Source organism: Triturus cristatus, chromosome 3_2, assembly GCF_964204655.1.
Source record: "Triturus cristatus chromosome 3_2, aTriCri1.1, whole genome shotgun sequence".
Taxonomy (NCBI): Eukaryota; Metazoa; Chordata; class Amphibia; order Caudata; family Salamandridae; genus Triturus; species Triturus cristatus.
Window position 1 is genome coordinate 58,331,517 of NC_140584.1, and position 6,000 is coordinate 58,337,516.

The window sequence follows — 6,000 nt, forward strand, 5'->3', positions numbered from 1 at the left end:
CTTAAGTTAAAAAGAAGTTGGGTGGGTACAGTTTTATTTTCACCCTCTGACAACAAAAAGAATGGAGTTGCTATCCTTTGTCACAAAAGGCTTAAATGTACAGTTCTGTCTCAGGAGACGGACACTGAAGGTCGTTGGATATTAGCCAAATTACTACTGAACTCTATTCCTTTAACTGTTTTCAATGTCTATGGACCTGTACAAGCAGATTGTTCTTTTTGGCCTTTAATTACAAAGAAATGTATCCAATATAAGGATGTATCATTTATTTTTGGTGTTGATTGTAACCAGATTGTTGACCCGTTCCTTGACCGTAAATCCACAGTCCGTTTCACACCACACAAACCTCACAAAAAATTTCTTAATACCATTTCACAATCACACCTTATTGACTCTTGGCGTCTTGCACACCCTGACACGTTGGACTATTCTTTCTTTTCTTCTCCTCACTCATCTTTTTCTCGCCTTGACTATATTTTTCTCTCTAAATCTTTATCTCAGAATGTATTGTCTTCTTCCATTGAATCTATTGTCATCTCGGACCACGCTCCCATTGTAACGGATTTTGACCTACTCCCACCGCATCCTAAACCCTCCCGGTGGCGCTTTAATAGCGCACTTCTCACTGATCCCAACTTTTCTTCCTCTTTTCGCTCTTTTGTTGAGGAATTCTTTCTTTTCAATTCTGATCCTAGTATTTCTTCCCATACTCTTTGGGATTCCTTTAAAGCCTCTGCAAGGGGATTCATTATTGACTTCGTCTCTCGGAAAAAGAAACAGTTTATTCAAAAGCGGAAATCCTCCCTGGCCCATATAAAATTTTTGGAGCATCAGTTTTACACCTCTTCAGATAAATTTATGTCACCGGATCTCTTACGAGCAAAGCTGGAATTCAATAAATTAACTACGGACAATGCTTCTTCGGTTCTTCTTCGCAGTAGTGCAAGGTATTATGGAGGTCGCAATAAATCTGGTAAACTCTTGGCTAACTATCTTAAATCCCGTAAGGAACGCACTCTTATTGACTCTATTTATTCTTCTGCAGGTACTCTTCTCCACAAAGACAAGGAAATCCTTGAGCAATTTCAATTGTTTTATCAGAAACTTTACACCCCAGAGTGTCCTCCCACTCCTTCTCTTATTCAGAATTATTTTGAGAATCTTCCTAAACCGTCTAACTCTCATCTTAATTTTCCGGATCTTAAACTTGATCTCTCATTACATGAACTCTCTACAGCCTTGACCTCTCTTACTAAAGGTAAAACCCCTGGCCCTGACAGCTTTCCTGTGGAATTTTATCTGCACTTTTCAGACATTTTATTGCCTAAACTTTTAACCCTCTTTCAATCATTTTCCTCATCCGGCAAGGCAGAAGGCTCTTTTCAAGATGCTACCATTTGTCTGATCCCCAAAGAGGGTCGCGATCATCAATTATGTAAAAATTATCGGCCGATTGGTCTTTTTTGTTTGTTTCATTGCGTTGGCATGGCTTTGGTATCAAATTTATATCCCTTATTTCTCTTCTTTATTCTGCCCCCAAGGCCTTGGTACTTGTGAATGGACAACTTTCTCCATCTTTCAACCTTCAGAGGGGTGTTCGTCAAGGTTGTCCTCTCTCTCCACTCCTCTTTGTCTTGACTCTTGAACCCTTTGTATCTTCCATTCGCAATAACACTTCCATTTCTGGTTTCCCATACGGTACTAATCAATTGAAACTTTCTGCCTATGCTGACGATATCTTATTGTTTATTTCTGATCCTGAATCTTCCATACCCCCCTTGTTATCCGAGTTTAATTCCTTCTCTTCGGTTTCAGGTTATAAGATCAACTCGGACAAAACGGAAATTCTCCCTCTCACCTCATCCTGTCTCCCCCATCTTTTCTCCGCTACTGGTTTTGCTTGGAGTAGCTCAAAGATTAAATATCTTGGTATTTGGTTTTCCAATTCCATCTCATCCTCGGTTAAATTAAATATGTCTGCAGTTATTTCTAGGATTGATCAATCGCTCTCAGCCTGGAATCCCCTTTTTCTTTCCTGGTGGGGTCGATTGGATTCAATTGAAATGATGATAGCTCCTATTCTAATTTATACCTTCTCTATGTTGCCGGTTCATATCCCTGCATTTTATTTTAAAAAAATCGATTCTCTTCTTTCGCGATTTCTCTGGAAAGATAAGAAATCCAGAATTTCTCTTGCCACCCTCCGTAAACCCAAATCTAATGGTGGGGTTAACTTCCCTGATTTCCGTCTTTACCATAGGTCCTTTTCTTTATGGCAGGCCTCGAGATGGATCTCATCAACTCTTTCTCCTTTCACGCCTCTTTGGCTTCTCATTGAACACTCTTTATTATTACCCTTCTCCTTTGCCGAGGTGGTACGATTCTCTACCAGAAATCCCTATTCTCTTTGTCCCCTATTCAAACACACTTTTTCTCTTTTAAGTCCTTTGGTTCTTCCCTCTATGGCTACACGTACGTCCTTTTTAAATACCCCTATCTGGTATAATTCACTTATTCTTCTAAAGAATAGACCCATTTTTTGGAAATCTTGGAGGGTGAAGGGCGTAATGTGGGTCAACCAACTCTTTGACGGTACTTCCCCTTGCTCTTTTCTCCAATTTCAACTTTTATTTCGATGCCCTCGTTCCTTTTTGCAGAAATTCACAACCCTCATGGCAATTATCCTTGACCGCTATTATTCTCTCCCTTCTACATCATCATCGCCACCTCCTCCTCCTCTTCTCAATATTCTTGCTACACTCCCTAAAGCATCTCTCATCTATAAATCTTTTGTATCTCCTAATCCAAATCGTGTCAAAACTAAAGTGGAGCTTTCTTGGGAAACAGATTTTTGTTGTACTTGGCCGATTACTCTTTGGGATAAGCTGTGGTCCAGATCTTTAAAGATTTCTCGCTCTGCTTCTCTTACTCAATCCTTATTTTATCTATATCACAGACTTTATCTCTCTCCTCTTTCTTTATCTCGTTTTTCCCCCTCCTCTGATTCTAAATGCTGGACTTGCGGTTCTTCTGATGCTGACCTTTTTCATATGTTTTTTCTGTGCCCAGTTGTCTCTACCTTCTGGGGGAAAGTGTGGTCATGCCTCTCTCGTATCTTCCCTCTCCCTTCCTCTTTCACAAATTCTTTTCTCTTTTTGGGTAGTCTTTCTGAACCTCTGAACCTACACGGTCTCTTTGACCTGACGCTTGCTCTTGCCTTCCAACACATCTCTTCCAACTGGAAATCTCTAGCTACTATTTCCTTACAAGGCTGGTGGAATTCCTTATGCCATTTTCACAGACTGGACGTTTCCTTTGCCTCCACTTGTAAACCTGTTCGTAACGTTGATCTTTTCTGGTTACCCCTCACCACGTATCTGGACTGCTTGGCCCCGAAGAAGCCTATTCGTCTCAATGCAGAAAATTTTAAACCCACTTGAATGACTTGAACTCTCTCTTTTTGTTATCTCATATAGGTTTATTTAATACTACTGTTTGTTTATGATGGTAATTTTGCATCGCTGATTTATATAGCTTGAATATATGCCGTAATTATTTGATAACTTATGATCTGTATTATTATCTCTGTCTCTTCCCCTCCCCTCCCCCCTCTTTTCCTTCCTTATCTTATCCCCTCTCTTGTTTCCCTCAATGTTAAAATTCTCTTAAAAATGCTTTTTGGGTTTCTAACATTGATATTAGCAGTGTTAAGTTTTCTCACTGGATTCTGTATTGTTTCAGTGTATGCTGATATCTCCCTTTTGTTATCAAATTCTTTAATAAAGCTTTCAAACACAAAAAAAAAAAACTACACAGTTTGAAAAGTGCTATTTTTGGCCAACTAGCCATGTCTGGGTGAAGGTGGCACAAATGACGTGAGTCATTTAGGCAAATAGGAATCTGCGGCGAGTGGTTGTGAAGTCTGACTTTCCTCTTCCATATCAAATAGGGTGAGGGAGGTTTGGATGAGAGGTTTTGTAGTTTTTATTACTGTTTTTAGACAATATTGTTGGCAGCTGTCAAAGGCAAGAAAGAGAACTGCACAATCCTCGAGTTTTAGGGGGCTTTCTACTAGCAGAGTGGATGCAGTCATGAAACCTCTTCTAACACCCTTAAGCTAAACATACATGTGCGACTGATGGCCATATTCTGTAATCGTGGTCAGGCGACATGTCCCTTTTACCCTTTACACAAACAACATTTGAAAACTATTTCTGCTATAAAAAAAAATATCAGTAACTACAGTGCCCTCTAGTGGACAACAAAATCAAAAGACGAACACTGTAGTTTTCCGTGCACTTTCCCCTCAGAGGTTTATCCCGTTCGCAGAAACGTTCTTCCACGTCACTCATTCCGATTTTTAGGAACATTCAAAAGTTTGGGGATAATCGGTGTGTGCCCAAGAGCATCCCTTTACCTAGCTGAAATGTCTCCTTAAGGTTTTACGAGTCAGACACCATCGTGATGAGACGAAACACACACATCCAGGAAGTGAGAACGAATGACACTTGCATCCAAAATGAGTAAAGGTACGTTCTCAAGTGGAAACTCGTTTGCCAAGAGTGCCCTGTTGAGAAAGTATTCATAATAGATCAAAAATAGTGTTTTTGGATCATAACAGGTTGAGGAGCATGACTGGACATGTGAAGAGTGAACATTTCTGGATGACTAGCACTACATCCAAATAGACTTGACAGCAGTTTTAGAAGTTGAGCCATCGCAGGGCTCGAATAGATCACACTACCACACAGCATTCAAAAACAGACCTGGAATCTCTGAAAAAACAAGCGCTCGCCATGACGTTTTCGTTTGGCTTCTTCTGCCGTGGTCTCGCCTGCTAAAAGGTTTCTTATCTTTATGGGGCCATGTGTTTGGCCCCATAAAGATAAGAAACCTTTTACTTCAGAAGGAAAGCAGGCGAGGCCGTCCAAGTGGGACGGCAGAAAAAGCCAAGCAAATACGTCATCACCAACTCTATTCCAATGGCTGGCCACCGTTTACCATAAACGGTGACGTCAGCCAATGGAAAAGAGGGGCGGGGCTTAAAGCCCTTGTAATGTTGCTGGTGCCTCCCTCAAGGAACACAGGACTCCAGGGGTGTCAGGAACAGTAATTAAACTTTATTGGATACACACGCGAGAGTGCCGGGCCAAGCACATCCTACTCGCTGCCGCGGCTCCGCTCTATATCGTTTCCGCCGTTCGCGCATGCACATTGCCTTATTGCGCGCTCTGCCCTCGCGTGCCACGTAGCGTGCGAGGACTAGAGCGCACACTACATATCTCCCTCCTTTTCCATGGCCCAATTAACATGCAGTCCTCACAGTCTCTAGGGTATACACCCTCCATCTAGCTCAAAGTCTTTGAAGCGGCTAGGCCTCACAATCACTCTGCCGGCTCGGGTACGCCTTACCGGGGTGCAGGAATTTCCAGGATCGCTGCTTCCAGCTGGGCTCCCCTCCATACCTCGGGGGTCACCCCGCCCCACTCTGTCCGGGCTGCGACCTTCCTCCATCGGTAACTCTTCCAACTCCATCGTCCCCGGATCTTCCTGCTCCTCACTGTACTCTCTCTCCTGTATGTCTCTTCCTTCCGGAAGTTTACTCCCCTCATTGTCTTTTGTATATGTTTCATGGGTTATTTTCTCGTTCTCTTCCTCTGGCCATTTTAGGATCTTGTTGCATTTCGCCATGCGGTCGTGGGACCACACGTTCAATCGCTGAGTAAGGCGGCTCTCTCATACACCTCTTTCACCTGTAGAGGTGGACTGTACTTGCTGTCTCCCTTCTTCCTTCGTACCGCTAATTTGACTCTCACCCACTCCCCTTTCTCCAGAGTGGCTTCTTTGACCTTCCGTCTCTGGTTGTAGTACTCCGTGTACACTCTCTGGGCCTTCTCCAGGTTGTGTTGTACTACCGCTGGAGACCATTTGCTGGTGATCGTCTTCTCCCTCCACATTACGTTGTCCTTGGTGAAGGGGTGTCTCCCCCTTAGGATTTGG